At 34.0% G+C, this 16,911-nt stretch overlaps 1 long non-coding RNA gene across 2 annotated transcripts in view; it reads right to left on the reverse strand.

The window, feature by feature from the left end:
* The window catches only part of LOC102977218 (uncharacterized), a 349,947-nt gene that overhangs the window by 16,977 nt on the left and 316,059 nt on the right, over positions 1–16,911 (reverse strand). For both annotated transcript variants that reach the window (XR_008618769.1, XR_448860.3), the window contains exons 3-4: positions 10,867–10,970; positions 8,452–8,551 (exon numbers count right to left, since the gene is read on the reverse strand). This is a non-coding gene — a long non-coding RNA (uncharacterized lncRNA). The remainder of the gene's footprint in view (positions 1–8,451; positions 8,552–10,866; positions 10,971–16,911) is intronic.

Consider the following 16,911-nt stretch of genomic DNA (forward strand, 5'->3'; position numbering starts at 1 on the left):
TTTTCAATAGTGGCTGTACCAATTTACATTCCCACCAAAAGTGCAAAAGGGTTCCCTTCTCTCCACATCTTGTTATTTCTCCAACACTTGTTATTCCTTGTTTTTTCTTTTGTTTAAATTAATTTTTATTGGAGTATAATTGATTTACAATGTTGTGTTAGTTTCAGGTGTACAACAAAGTGAATCAGTTATACATATATCCACTCTTTTTAAGATTCTATTCCCATATAGATCATTACAGAGTATTGAGTAGAGTCCCCTGTGCTATACAGTAGGTTCTTATTAGTTACCTATTGTATATATAGTAGTGTGTATACTACTATACTATACTACTAGTGTGTATATCAATCCCAATCTCCAAATTTATCCCTCCCCCCTTTACCCTTGGTAACCATAAGTTTGTTTTCTATTAATACATCTGTGACTCTTATAATAGCTATTCTAACAGGTGTGAGGTAATATCTCATTGTGGTTTTGATTTGCATTTCTCTGACAATGAGTGATGTTCAGCAACTTTTCATGTATCTGATAGCCATTTGTATGTTTTCATTGGAAAAATGTCTATTCATATCCTCTGTCCATTCTTAAATCAGATTCTTTTTTTTTTGCTATTGACTTATGTGAGTTCTTTATATATTTTAGGTATTAACTGCTTATCAGATTTATGATTTGCAAATATTTTCTCCCACTCAGTACATTGTCTTTTCATTTTGTTGACTTCCTGAGCTGAGCAGAAGCTTTTTATTTTGATGTCTTCACACTAGTTTATTTTTGCTTTTGTTACCATTGCTTTTGGTGTCAAATCCAAAAAAATCTTTGCCAAGGCCAATGCCAAAGAGCTCACTTCCTATCTTCTCCTCTAGTAGTTTTATGATTTCAGGCCTTGCATTTCAAGTCTTTAATTCATTTTGAGTTAGTTTTTGTGTATGGTGTAAGATAGGGGTCAGTTTTACCAACACCATTTATTGCCCTTTCCCCATTGTGTATTCTTGGCTCCTTTGTCATAAATTAATTGACCATATATGAGTGGGTGTATTTCTGGGCTTTCTATTCTTCTCCATTGATATATGTGTGTGTTTTAATACCCATTCCATACTATAATTACTATAGCTTTGTAATATAGTTTGAAATCAGGAAATGTGATGCCGGCAGCTTTACTCTTACTCAAGATTGTTTTGGCTATTTGAAGTCTTTTGTGGTTTTAGGATTGTTTGTTATATAAAAAAGAAAAAAGTCATTGGAATTTTGATAGGAATTGCATTGAATCTGTAGATTGCTCTAAGTAGTATGGACATTTTAACATTTTGTCTTCTTCAATTTTTTCATCAGTGTCTTATAGCTTTCAGTATACAGGTCTTTCACCTACTTGGCTAAATTTGTTTCTAAGTATTTTTTAACACAATTGTAAATAGAATGTGTTCTTAAATTCTCTGACAGTTTGTTATTAATGTATAGGACTGAAACAGATTTTTGTATATTGCTTTGGTATCCTGCAACTTTATTGAATTCATTGATTAGTACTAACAGGTTTTTTGGTCAGGCTTTTAGGGCTTTCTATATATATAATATTATGTCATCTGCAAATAGAGATAGCGTTACTTCTTCCTTTTGGATTCAGGTGCTTTTTATTTCATTTTCTTGTCTAATCTCTCTGGCTAGGACTTTCAGTACTATGATGAATAAAAATGGTGAGAATGGGCATCCTTGTCTTCCTTTTGATATTAGAGGAAAAGCTTTCCATTTTTCACCATTGAGTATGATATTAGCTGTGAGCTTGTCATATATGGCCTTTATTATGTTGAGGTATATTCCCTCTATACCCAGATTGTTGAGAGTTTTTATCATGAAAGGATGTTGAATGTTGTCAAATGCTTTTTCTACATCTGTTGAGGCATTCATATAATTAAAAAAAAATTTTATTGAAGTATAGTTAATTTACAATGTTGTGTTAATTTCTCCTGTACAGCAAAGTGATTCAGTAATACATATATATATATATATTCTTTCTTTATGTTCTTTCCCATATAACTCTCTGTGCTATATATTATGACCTTGCTGTTTATCCATTCCATATATAATAGCTTACATCAGCTAACTCCAACTTCCCACTCTATCCCTCCCCCAAACCCCTCCCCTTGGCAACCACAAGTTTGTTCTCTATCTCTGTGAGTCTCTTTCTGTTTTGTAGGTAGGTTCGTTTGTGTCATATATTAGATTCCACATATAAGTGATATATGGTATTTGTCTTTCTCTTTCTGACTTACTTCACTTAGTATGATAATCTCTAGTTGCATCCATGTTGCTGAAAATGGCATTATTTCATTCTTTTTTATGGCTAAGTAGTATTCCATTGTATATATGTACCACATCTTCTTTATCCATTCATCTGTCGATGGACATTTAGGTTGTTTCCATAACTTGGTTATTGTGACTTGTGCTGCTATGAACATAGGGGTGCATGTATCTTTTTGTCTGGATATATTCCCAGGAGTGAGATTGCTGGATCATATGGTAATTCTATTTTTAGTTTTTTAAGGAACCTACATACTGCTTTCCATAGTGGCTATACCAACTTACCTTCCCACAGACAGTGTAGGAGGGTTCCCTTTTCTCCAAATCCTCTCCAGCATTTGTTATTTGTAGACTTTTTAATGATGGCCATTCTGACCAGCATGAGGTGGTACCTCATTGTAGTTTTGATTTGCTTTTCCCTAATAATTAGTGATTTTGAGCATCTTTTCATGTGCCTCTTGGCTATTTGTATTTCTTTTTTGGAGAAATGTCTGTTTAGGTCTTCTGCCTGTTTTTAGATTGGGTTGTTTGTTGTTGAGTTGTATGAGCTGTTTGTATATTTTGGAAATTAAGCCCTGTCGGTCACATTGTTTGCAAATATTTTCTCCCATTCTGTAGGTTGTCTTTTCATTGTTTATGGTTTCCTTTGCTGTGCAAAAGCTTGTAAGTTTGATTAGGTTCCATTTGTTTATTTTGCTTTTATTTCTATTGCCTGGGGAGACTGACCTAAGAAATCATTGGTACGATTTACGTCAGAGAATGTTTTGCCTATGATCTCTTCTAGGAGTTTTATGGTGTCATGTCTTATGTTTAAGTCTTTAAGCCATTTTGAGTTTATTTTTGTGTATGCTGAGAAGGTGTGTTTTAACTTCATAATTTAAATGTGGCTGTCCGGCTTTCCCAACACCACTTGCTGAAGGGACTGTCTTTTTCCCCGTTGTATATTCTTGCCTCCTTTGTTGAAGATTAATTGACCATAGCTGGGTGAGTTTATTTCTGGGCTTTCTATTCTGTTCCATTGATCCACATGTCTGTTTTTGTGCCAACATCACACTGTTTTGTTTACTGTAGCTTTGTAGTATTGTCTGATGTCCAGGAGGGTTATGCCTCCTGCTTTGTTCTTTTTCTTCAGGATTGCTTTGGCAATTCTGTGTCTTTTATTGTTCCATATAAATTTTGGATTATTTGTTCTAGTTCTGTGAAAAATGTCATAGGTACTTTGATATATATTGCATTAAATTGGTAGATTGCTTTGTGTACTATGGCCATTTTAACAATATTAATTATTCCAATCCAAGAGTGTGGGATATCTTTCCATTTCTTTGAATCATCTTCAATTTCCTTTATTAATGTTTTATAGTTCTCAGTGTATAAGTATTTAAGTATTTTACTTTTGGGGGTGTGATTTTGAAGGGTATTTTTTTTTTTTTTTTTTTTTTTTGTGGTATGCGGGCCTCCCTCTGCTGTGGCCTCTCCCGTCGCGGAGCACAGGCTCCGGACGCGCAGGCTCAGCGGCCATGGCTCACGGGCCCAGCCACTCCACGGCATGTGGGATCCTCCCAGACCGGGGCACGAACCCGGTTCCCCTGCATCAGCAGGCGGACGCGCAACCACTGCACCACCAGGGAAGCCCCGAAGGGTATTATTTTTTTACATTCCCTGATATTTGATTGTTAGTATAATCAAATGTAACCAATTTCTCTATGTTAATCTTGTATCCTGCTAACTTGCTGAATTCGTTCTAGTAGTTTTAGTGTGGAGTCTTTCAGTTTTTCTATATACAGAATCGTGACCTCTGAATATAATGACAATTTTACCTCTTCCCTTCCCTACATTTTATTTCTTTTTATTCTCTGATTGCTCTGGTCAGTACTTCCAATAATACGTTGAATAGAAGAGGTGAGAGTGGGCATCCTTATCTTGTTCCAGATTTTAGTGGAAAGGCTTTTAGCTTTTCACCATTGAGTATTATATTGGCTGTGGGTTTGTCATAAATGTCTTTTATTATGTTGAGATATGTTCCCTCTATACCCACTTTGCTAAGAGTTTTTATTATGAATGGATGTTTAATTTTGCCAAATGCTTTTTCTGCATCTATTGAGATGATCATTTGTGTTTATTTTTAATGTGGTGTATCACATTGATTTGGTATGTTGAAACATCCTTGTGAACTTGGGATGAATCCCACTTGGTCATGGTGTATGATCTTTTTTATGTGTTGTTGGATTTGGTTTGCTAATATTTTGTTGAGAATTTTTGCATCATATTCATCAAAAATATTGACCTCTAAACTTTTTTGGTAGTGTCTTTGTTTTTGATATCAGGGTGATGGTGGCTTCATAGAATGTCTTTGGGAGTATTCCCTCCTCTTCAATTTTTTGGAAGAGTTTGAGAAGGATTGGTATAAAAATACAAAAAAGAACATTTAGGAGAATTCATCTATGAAGCCATCTGGTCCTGGACTTTTTTTGTAGGGAGTTTTTAAATTATAGATTCTGTTTCACCTCTAGAAATTGGTCTGTTCAAATTATCTATTTCTTCTTGATTCATTTTTGGTGGTCTGTATATTTCTAGAAACTTGTCCATTTCTTCTATGTTGTCAAATTTGTTGGCATATAATTGTTCATAGTATTCCCTTATGGTTTTTTGTATTTCTGTGGTATTGGTTGTTATGCCTCCTTTTTCATTTCTTATTTTATTTGGGTTCTCTCTCTTTTCTTCTTGGTGAACCTGGCCAGAGGATTTTAAATCTTGTTTACCCTTTCAAAGAACCAGCTCTTGGTTTTATTGATTTTTTTCTATTGTTTTTTAATCTCTGTTTTATTTATTTCCTCTCTGATCTTTATTATTTTCTTCCTTTGGCTGACTTTAGGTTTTATTTGTTCTTCTTTTTCTAATTGTTTTAAGTGGTAGGTTAGGTTGTTTGAGATTTTTCTTGTTTTTTTGAGGAAGGCCTGTATCAGTATGAACTTCCCTCTAAGAACTGCTTTTATTGCATCCCATAGATTTTGTATGGTTGTGTATAATTTTTATCCTTCATCTTACAATGTGATGTATCATCATATTGATTTGTAGATGTCAAACTATCTTTGCATCACTGAAATACATACCACTTGATCATGGTGTATGATCTTTTTAACATACTGTTTAATTTGGTTTGCCAATATTTTGTTGAAAACTTTTGCATCTGTGTTCATCAGGGATATTGGCCTGTAATTTTCTTTTCTTGCAGTGTCATTGTTTGGCTTTGGTACTAGGTTATTTGGCTTTGGTACTAGGTTAAATGCTGGATTCATAAAATGAGTTTGAAAGTGTTCCCTCCTCTCCTAGTTTTTGGAAGAGTTTGAGAGGATTGGTATTAATTTTTCTTTAAATGTTTAATAGAATTCACTGGTGAAGCCATCTGGTCCTTGACTTTTATTTGTTGACAGTGTTTTGATTACTGATTCAATCTGCTTCCTAGTAACTGTTCTATTTAGATTTTCTATTTATTCATGATATATTCTTTGTAAGTTGTATGTTTCTAGGAAGATATTCATTTCGTATAGGCTGTCCATTCTGTTGGCATAAAATTGTTCATAGTATTATCTGATGATCCTTTGTAAACCTAGGCTATCAATTGCTAAGTCTCCTCTTTCTTTTCTGGTTTTGAGTTCTCTTTTTTCTTTATAAGTCTTGGTAAACATTTTTCAAATTTATCTTTTGAAAAAACAATAGGTCAGTTTCATTGATCTTTTTTCTATTGTCTTTTGTTTCTATTTCATTTATTTCTGCTCTAATCTGTAATTTTTTTCTTCTACTAACTTTGGGCTTAGTTTGTTATTATTGCCTAGTTTCTTGAGATAAAAAGTTTGAGATTGTGCTTGTTTTTATATAGGCATTTATGGCTAGGAAATGCCCTCTTAGAACTGTTTTGCTGCATCCCATAGGTTATGGTATGTTGCATTTCCCATTCATTTGTCTCAAGATATTTTTTGATTTTTTTCTTTGACCCATTTGGTTCAGTAGCATGTGGTTTAATCTCCAAATATTTGTGAATTTTCCAATATTCTTCTCGTAATTGATTTCTATTTTCACACTACTGGTTGTAAAAGATGCTTGATATGATTTCAGTCTTCTTAAATTTATTGAGACCTGTTTTGTGTCCTAACAAACATACTATCTGTCCTAGAGAATGCTCCATGTGTGCTTGAGAAGGATCTGTATTCTATTGCTTCTTGATGGAACTGTTAGCAAATGTTCTTCAAGTCCTTATGGTTTAATATGTCATTTAACTTTCATGTTTACTTATTCATTTTCTGCTGGATGATCTAGTCATTGATGAAAGTGTGGTATTGAAGTCCCCTACTATTTTTGTATTGCTGTTTTCTTTATGTCTGTTAATATTTGCTTTATATATTAGGTGTTTTTATGTTGGGTGCATAAATATATACAAATATTATATCCTTTTTGTGGATTGACCCCTTTATCTTTATACAATGACCTTCTTTTTCTCTTATTACAGTCTTTAAAGTTTTTGTCTGCTATAGCAACCCTAGCTTTCTTTTGGTTTTCATTTGCATGGAATGTCTTTTTTTCCATCTTTTACTTTCAGTCTCTGTGTATCCTTAAAGCTGAGGTGAATCCTTTGTAGGCAGCATGTACTTGGGTCTTGTTTTATCCAGATCCCATTGGAGGAAGGATCTCTTAGATCTTCCAGAAACCCATTATATGTCCCCAAAATACACACAGAAAAAAACAATAAAAGAAAACATTGTGGAATTCTAAAGGGTCAAGAAGGAAAAATAAACAATTGATCATATAGAATACCACTTAATATTTTTAATAGACTTGACATGTTCCTATAGACAGCTAGATAATGAGTGCCTTAGGTTTTCTTTTCTTTCCTTTTTTTTTTTTTTTCTTAATGTAGGAACTTTATGTGAAAAGACTCTACCTTCTCACAAGTATTATCCAATGGAAAATGAGAACCCTAGTCATTTAATGGGGCATAAATAGAGCAACCAATTGCATACTTGGTTTTTGCCTTGCATAAAAGAGTCAATTTATCTATACATTATGCAATTGATAGCCCTCATATAGAATAAAGTAATTATAAAATTTTAGAGTGCAATTAGATTCAAATACTCCTTCACCAAAATACATAATGTTGTATTCTAAGCATATAATTTTGAGACTGATGTAAATTTACACTATTGGCATATGGATAAAAGTCCTTCATTGAAGTGAGAAATTGCAAATGCCAGAAACTCAGTATTTTAATGTTCATTTCAATGAGTATGTCTGATGCTTTACATTTATACTATATTTAACCAACTCCTTTTTTTTTCCTACCCACTTTCATCTTAAAAAATTACAAAGAAATAGAAAATTTTCTCCCAAATCATGGGACTCAAATCATAGCTTCAAGGGTTTGCTATACAAGTCAAGTGAGTTAAGAAAGGTATGCATTTTTTTAGTGACATGGGACAGATAAATAAGGCTAGAACCAAGGTGTTTTTCAGACTGTGAATACCCAATCTGCCAAGTAATATTTCCAATGACAAATTAGATAACTCTTAAAAGAACAGCAACAGATACAAGACAACAGTAATTCTACACTTTACACAAATTGTACGTGACTTACTAAGCATGAAGGATAGGATAACCATATTTTAGGTTTCTCATGAGTGCTGGTCTACATTTTTCTGCAACAAAGTAACTTGGATCTTAAGGAAGAAATACTTAAAATGGAAAAAAAAAGTAGTATGTTGGAAATATTAATAGTCTCCCTACTAAAACTTCACACATAAAATAGAAGAGTCTGCCATTAGAGTGAGGAATTTGGAAGATGCTACTTTTTGTCATTGTTATTTTGTCTGTTGCTGTTGTCTATTTGTTTTGCATTCCTGTAGTTAGTTTTACTCCACTACCTGAATGATACAATCAAAAAGACTCATCTGTGTGTTTCTAAAATAGATTATGCCAACTGCATTTTGAAATCTAGTTATGAAATTTAATTAAGCATTATTATATGAAATATGTTTGTAAACATTTATGTTAATAAAGGCTAGTTGAGTGTTATGGAAAAGAAAAACCCTGATATAGGTAATTGTCTTAGTTCAGGTGGCTATAACAAATTATATAGACTGCGTGACTTAAAAGAAATTTATTTCTCACTGTTCTGTAGGCTGGGAAGTTGAAGATCAAGGCTCTGGCAGATCTGGTATCTAGTGAGTACACTCTTCCTGGTTTGCAGACAGCCATCTTCTCCTTGTACCTTCACATGAGAGTGGGAAGGGGCATGGGGAAGGGATAGAGATATAGACAGAGACAGAGATAGGGAAATAGCTAGTGTTCTATCCCATTCATGAGGGCTCTACCCTCATGACCTAATTATCTCCCAAAGGCTCCACCTCCTAATACAATCACATTGAGGATTAAGATTTAAACATATGGAATTTGGGGGACATAAACATTCATCCCATAGTGGAAAATTATACCAATGAGTTGCTGAAACTAATTATACTGACTGCAAATACTGGTTAACTTCTACAAGAATTCTGCCCACAGTTTTTAAAGTAAGTATATTTTCTATATTTATAAAAGAGAATAAAACTTAATATAATTAATGCAAACCAAATTTTATTGATTATATACATATATAAAATATATATATTACATATGATAAATTAATATACATTAGGTTTTAGGTTAAAATTTAAATGTTTACATTATGTACCTATACATTTTTATGATTCTCTGCTTTGCTTGGGTTTCAAATGGATTGACCAACAGAATTTCTATTGTCTATATAAGTTTTCATTTCATGACTAGATAAGTGTGTAAATAATGCCCTTGTGTGTGGAGAAGATACTTATTGAAGATGACTAGAACTGTGTGTTTAAGGTGATGTATACTTGTCAATTTTACTTCTCTAAACTAAAAAAACTCTCACAAATGTAGTTAATTTTTTAGTCCCTTGTCAAATGTGTCTTAGAATGACAAATCATTTCTTGACCATAGAAGTATATTGTGGCCTTATTAATTGACTAAACATTACATCTCACTTTTCATCATCATTTCAAATGCTGATAATAATAACAATAATAAACTGATTTTAGTTGGTCCATTTACCTAGAAATGTATTTGCAAGTTTCTCAAATAGCATTTGCAATAGATCATCTTAAATATAAGAAATTAAATTCCTTTGTAGGTACAGGACCTTTGCCAGGTACAATGAAAGCTTTGTCTACATTATACCTGAAGGCATCATTGGAAATACATCATCATGACCAGGAGCCAGATTATAAGGCTGTCTTTCATACGGGTGCTAGGCTAACTGGGTGAACTAACTGGGTGAATGTTGCAGAACCATGACCCTGGCCCTGGGCTAAGCCTGCCCCAAGGAAGGAAAGTCTTTTTATTCCCCCAATTCTCACAGAGGAGACTGATGAGTTAGCAACGTCCTGTAGGAGACACTGATTCCAATATTTCTTGGAGGTTGGAAACCTATGTGGACTAACTGCAATAATCTTAGTATAATTATTTATCAGTGAAATGACTCTTTTGTGTTCGTCTTCATCCATGTGCGTACTGCAATATATTGTTCATGTGCCCTGGTAATAACAATAACAACTTTTTTTTTTTTTTTTTTGTGGTATGCGGGCCCCCCTCTGCTGCAGCCTCTCCCGTTGCGGAGCACAGGCTCCGGATGCGCAGGCTCAGCGGCCATGGCTCACGGGCCCAGCCGCTCCGCGGCATATGGGATCCTCCCAGACCGGGCGCGAACCCGGTTCCCCTGCATCGGCAGGCGGACGTGCAACCACTGCGCCATCAGGGAAGCCCCAAACAATAACTTTTAAAAGTGTATTTCTTAGTACTATATTCTAGGGAGGGTAGGTGCAGAAGATTATTTTTCATTGCATTTATTCATCTATGCTTTTATCCCTAAGTACTCTTAGAACCTGGATTATTGGCTTGAAAACTGCATCTCAACATCTGCCCTCATATCTTTTAATTGTGTAGAGAAATACCTTTTAAGCACAGCTTCATTTAACTGACAGATTTGCAAGATGTAATCCTCAATTTTTCCTGAACTGGGAATAGATCCGATGAGCAGATTACTTTTGCCATCTTAGCTTTTTAAAAGTTAGTTATATCCTTTGGTTCTTATTTATTGTTTTACTGTATACAAGTTTTTACTGTATACAAGTTTGATCTTTACTTGAAAGTCTTAGCTCCCCATTGCCTACTTTTTAATGTACCTGTACAAACAGAAAAATAACAATCACACTAGAGTGGCAAAATTTCTGCAAGGGTCATAAAACAAAATATTTCTTTAAAAAGGAAAAGCAATATTTAAGCAGGAATATGTGTGCAGATGATCCTTTGTCTGATGATTTGTTCTGCCAGGACCTGACTTAAATCACATGTCCCTCAGAAGGCAAGGTTTTTCCTTCCTCCTTTACTTCTCTGGTTTTCACTTTTACTTTTGTTTGTCCTTTAAAGTTTCTAAAATTTGTGCTTTATGGCTCTTAATCCTAATAGTCTAACTGACCAGGTCAGTGAAGACAGATTAAAAACCACACTTACAGGCGAATGCATGCAGACCCATGAGAAGGTATTCCTTGTCCATTGTGTATTTATCTTTGCTTCCAAAAGGCTCTTTGTCAGAGCCCAACTGCTTCATGCTGCACCTGGAACAGAGCATCAGCATCTCAATATGCTTTCCAAATCAGTACAAATCTAAGCATAGAATCTAACTGAGCAAGTCTGTCAAGTTTCTAAACTACTTACCAGTGCTAAAATCTTTGAAATTTATCACTGGGACATTGAGGCCTATTATGAGTCCAGTAAGGGGTAACATCTTCTTTATTTTGACTCTTTAGACCTTTTCAGTACTGTTGTATTTTTAACTGACTTTATATTGTGGAGGATTATCTACTCTAAACCATTCTTCTACTGATGATTTTTTAGGACACTGATTGGTTTCTTTAGGATTTTGTGTACTTGCTTTCTATATATAAAGCATACAAACAATTTGGAGTACTGGTTCTAGAGAAGTATCGATTAGAAAATAGTGAACAGAGAGACCTTTCATTTTCAGCAATCCTATGTCAGCAGTAATTCTATTGAAGAGAAAGTGGCCCCTTATGAGAAACAAAAATAGGATGATAAAATTCAAAAGGTACCCAAAGAAAACTTATTTTCTGATTTCAATACCAATTTTTTTTTTACAGAAAAAGAATCATGAGAGGAAGAAACTTGTTAATTTTCATAAACTTTCCATTATAGGATCAGATATCCATTCCTAAAAGCCTTGTACATTCTGATTTAGTTTAAATGATGAATCAACTTGAGTAAACTTTTTTTATTTCAACATATTTTGTTGCTTTGACTTAACCTAGTTGTTAAAGTGCATTGCAGCTGCCACACGCAGCAATCTGAAGTTGTTACTCTTAACAACTTGTCATATAGTTCAATCTATGGTAAAGTAAAACCTAAATCAATTTTCTCTCTTTGCCCAAGAATCTACCATCAAAACAAGGTCGGAAAATTCCATATCCATATCCTCTCATGTTCTATTTCCTTCTCTTTCATTATCATCTCCCACTAATATTCTCATCTGCCAGTGTTGCTTTTAGTCTTCTTGTGATTTTATTTTGCCTAGTCTGCTACTTATGACTGACTATGCTCTAATACCTTCTCACATCATTCTGGAGGGAAGGAATGTTTCCAACTCCTTTTGTTGTCCCTGCTACTTAGCACAGTGCCTGGAACATGTTGTATATTTAATAAATACACTCATATTTGTTTTCCAGAAATATCAATGAGAACTCTTCCTTCTTCATATTTCCTTTTGTGAGGGTTATTTAAAGGAGGCTCTATGAAGGCAGGCATTTCTTTGTTTTAGTCTCTGCTTTATACCTACTCCTTAGAATAGTACCTGGCATATAAATAGGCATTAAATAAATATTCATTGGATTAATTATTTAATTTAGTGTTCATATTTTTTAAACCATTGTATATGAATTCAGAAAACGTGAATATTGATGGTAGGGCTATAAAATTATATCAAAAAATTTAAGGGAAAAGCTAAAATGACATGGAATTTACTCTCAAATACTTTCCTGTAATTTAGTAAACTCTGTGTACAGTGTAACATTTCAGACTCACTATACATACCTTATATAGTCAAGGTTACTGTTGAATAATGAAAATATACCTTAACAAATAACATTTCAATTCAAGGTCAGAATGCTATGTGATCCTTAATGGACTACATTTACTGATGATGTTGGCTGTGGTCCAAATGCAAAATATCATGGTTATTAAATGTACTTGTTGGCATTTAATCTGCTAATTATTGTTTAAAGAAAAACTCCTTGACATTTCAAGAGTTATTTCCAATCATTGCTGTTACAGTGTGCTACACGGTTTTTCATTACAGAAAAAAAAAATCACATAAGGCTATGGCAGCAGAAATTGAATAAATATTAACATTTACATAGAATAAGTAGTAACTTCCTATTGAATAACAGTCCATGCTGATAAAAAGACAGCCCAAGAATTCCTATGACATGAGAATCACTCATTATTACTTTAGGTAGGGGGCTATGCATGCTTAGAGGTAACAATCAGGGTGACCACTACCATGTATGAGAGAGAGATTGATTAGCAGGAAGTTCTAGGCAGCTTAGTTCAAGCTCTCATCCTCAAGCCAGTGAAGCAGGAATCATTTCCCATAGAAATTACCCTCTGATATCTCAATTTTCTTCCTAGTGTTATAGCTGACATCAAATATTTCTCCAGCCTAAGCTTAGACAAAAGATTTTACAATTAAAGGAATAAATTTCTAGCTTTAGAAACTCAACATGTGTCAACAAAGAATACACTTAAAGATATATTAATTGCAAATATAAACAACTTTTTTATATTTTGATTCAAGTAAAAATAATACAAAAAAATGACAACTGGGACAATATGAATACTGAGTAAATTCTGATGATATTAAATTAATTATTGTTTCTGTTATGTAAGTGTGATAATAACACTTGAAATGTTTTAAAATGGTCCATTTGTTTAGTGATTCACAGTGACATATTTACAAATAAAATCATTTGGTATTTGGGATTGGTTTCACAATGGTAAAGTAAGGGGATGGGAGGAGTTAGTTAGGAGCAGATATAAATGAAAAAAGATTAGTGTTGAGGCAATAATTGTTGAAACTAGGTGATGGATGGTGAAAAGCTGAAAGCATTTCCACTAAGATCAGGAAGAAGACAAGGTTGCCCACTCTCACCACTATTATTCAACATAGTTTTGGAAGTCCTAGCCACGGCAATCAGAAAAGAAAAAGAAATAAAAGGAATACAAATTGGAAAAGAAGCAGTAAAAACTGTCACTGTTTACATATGGCATGATACCATACATACAGAATCTTAAAGATGCTACCAGAAAACTACTAGAGCTAATCAATGAACTTGGTAAAGTAACAGGATACAAAATTACTGCACAGAAATCTCTTGCATTCCTATACACCAATCATGAAAAATCTGAAAGAGAAATTAAGGAAACACTCCCATTTACCATTGCAACAAGAAGAATAAAATACCTAGGAATAAACCTACCTAAGGAGACAAAAGACCTATAGGCAGAAAACTATAAGACACTGATGAAAGAAATTAAAGATGGTACAAACAGATGAAGATATATATACCATGTTCTTGGACTGGAAGAATCAACACTGTGAAAATGACTATAGTACCCAAAGCAATCTACAGATTCAATGCAATCCCTATAAGCTACAGTAATCAAGATAGTATGGTACTGGCACAAAAACAGAAATATAGGTCAATGGAACAGGATAGAAAGCCCAGAGATAAACCCATGCTCATATGGTCACCTTATCTTTGACAAAGGAGGCAAGAATATACAATGGAGAAAGGACAGCCTTCTCAATAAGTGGTGCTGGGAAAACTGGACAGCAACATGAAAAAGAATGAAATTAGAACACTCCCTAACAAACACCATACACAAAAACACACTCAAAATGGATTAAAGACCTAAAGGTAAGGCCAGACATTATAAAACTCTTAGAGGAAAACGTAGGCAGAACACTCTGTGACATAAATCACAGCAAGATCCTTTTTGATCCACCTCCTAGAGAAATGGAAATAAAAACAAAAATAAACAAATAGGACCTAATGAAACTTAAAAGCTTTTGCACAGCAAAGGAACCCATAACCAAGACAAAAAGACAACCCTCAGAATGGCAGAAAATATTTGCAAACGAAGCAACTGACAAAGGATTAATCTCCAAAATATACAAGCAGCTCATGCAGCTCAATATCAAACAAACAAACAACACAATCCAAAAATAGGCAGAAGACCTAAATAGACATTTCTTCAAAGAAGTTATACAGATTGCCAATAAACACATGAAAGGATGCTCAGCATCACTAATCATTAGAGAAATGCAAATGCAAACTACAATGAGGTATCACCTCACACCAGTCAGAATGGCCATCATTAAAAAATCTACAAACAATAAATGCTGGAGAGGGTGTGGAGAAAAGGGAACCCTCTTGCCGTGTTGGTGGGAATGTAAATTCATAGAGCCACTATGGAGAACAGTATGGAGGTTCCTTAAAAAACTAAAAATAGAACTACCATATGACCCAGCAATTCCACTGCTGGGTATATACACTGAGAAAACTGTAATTTAAAAAGTCATGCACCACAATGTTCATTGCAGCTCTATTTACAATAGCCAGGACATGGAAGCAACCTGTGTCCATTGACAGATGAATGGATAAAGAAGATGTGGCATATATATACAATGGAATATTACTCAGCCATAATAAAACGAAATTGAGTTATTCGTAGTGAGGTGGATGGACCTAGAGTCTGTCAAACAGAGTGAAGTAAGTCAGAAAGAGAAAAACAAATACTGTATGCTAACACATATATATGGAATCAAAAAAAAAAAAATGGTTCTGAAGAACCTAGGGTCCTGACAGGAATAAAGACACAGACCTACTAGAGAATGGAGCTGAGGACATGGGGAGGGTGAAGGGTAAGCTGTGACAAAGTGAGAGAGTGGCATGGACATATATACACTACCAAATGTAAAGTAGATAGCTAGTGGGAAGCAGCCGCATAGCACAGGGATATCAGGTCAGTGCTTTGTGTCCACCTAGAGGGGTGGGATAGGGAGGGTGGGAGGGAGACACAAGAGGGAGGAGATATGGGGATATATGTATAGCTGATTCACTTTGGTATACAGCAGAAACTAACACACCATCATAAAGCAATTTTACTCCAATAAAAATGTTAAAAAAGAAAACCAAAAATTAGGTGATGGGTCCTTGAGGTTCACTATAGTATTTTTCTTCTTTTGTAAATATTTTAATTTTCTATAATAATAAAACCAAAAAAATGGCAGCAAAATCTCTTTTGTATAAAAGATAAGGCTGAGTAAGGAGAAAAGTATGTCTTTACCTTAAAGGCAAAGAGAAACTAAATCAGCCTACACCAAGCTTTCTCTTCTCAACCTATGTTGTGTGTAATAACAGAACTACCACTTGGAGGTATATATTTTTGTATTTCTTCTGGAATTATTTCTGCCCAACTATATTTTTAGCTCAATGAAGAAAATTACTTTTTCTTAAAATGTTTTTGTATCCTCTACAGTATATAAAAACAACAAGGATATACTTAGTATTGAAAATGTGCTGCTTTTGTATCCTCTACAGTATATAAAAACAACAAGGATATACTTAGTATTGAAAATGTGCTGCTTAATATTTTTTAACAAAGAAAAGTAAAGTAAAATGAACATTTCTGCAGTAACCATAGCATTCAAATTAAAATGCAAGACAATGTCAGTGAATGAAGACATAAAGCAGATAAAAACTCAGAAAGGATTTTATTTTAGCAAATTACCCCAAGCCAGAAAGTAGTAAACAAAACAGAACAGAAATCTCAAAAAGAAAGATAGTTGGTCAAAAATGAAAGCAGATAAGAGAAAATTAAGTGCAGGGCACTAGAGATAATGACAAACTACAACTGGAGAAATGGAAAAAGAATATTAATTTCTACCATGTTCCAGGCTGTATTATAAAAAGTAGGTCTAAAGCAGCAAATAAACCAAAATTCCCATCTTCATACAACCTTTTTTTCCAGCTTTATCAAGGTATAATTAACAAAGTTGTAATATATTTAAAGAATAAAATGTGATTATTTGATACGTGTACACATTGTGAAAAGGTTTCCCCCATCATGTTAACACATCCATCACCTCACATATATACTTCCCCTCACTTGGTGAGAACATCTATGTTCTACTTTCTTAGCAAATTTCAGTGCTACAACAGTGTTCCTTACTCAACCCATAACAAACCTTGCACCCCTTTACTAACTTCTCCCTATTTTCTCTACTTTCAACTTCTATAAATTTGACTTTTTAAAAATATTTCATGTATAAGTGATACCATACAATATTTTTCTTTCTCTAATTTATTGCACTTAGCATAATGCCCTCCAGGTTTATCCATGTTACCACAAATGACAGGATTTCCTTCTGTTTTGAGGTTAAATAATATTCCGAGTGTGTGTGTGTGTGTGGTGTATCAC

Source organism: Physeter macrocephalus, chromosome 11 (genome assembly GCF_002837175.3).
Source record: "Physeter macrocephalus isolate SW-GA chromosome 11, ASM283717v5, whole genome shotgun sequence".
Taxonomy (NCBI): domain Eukaryota; kingdom Metazoa; phylum Chordata; class Mammalia; order Artiodactyla; family Physeteridae; genus Physeter; species Physeter macrocephalus.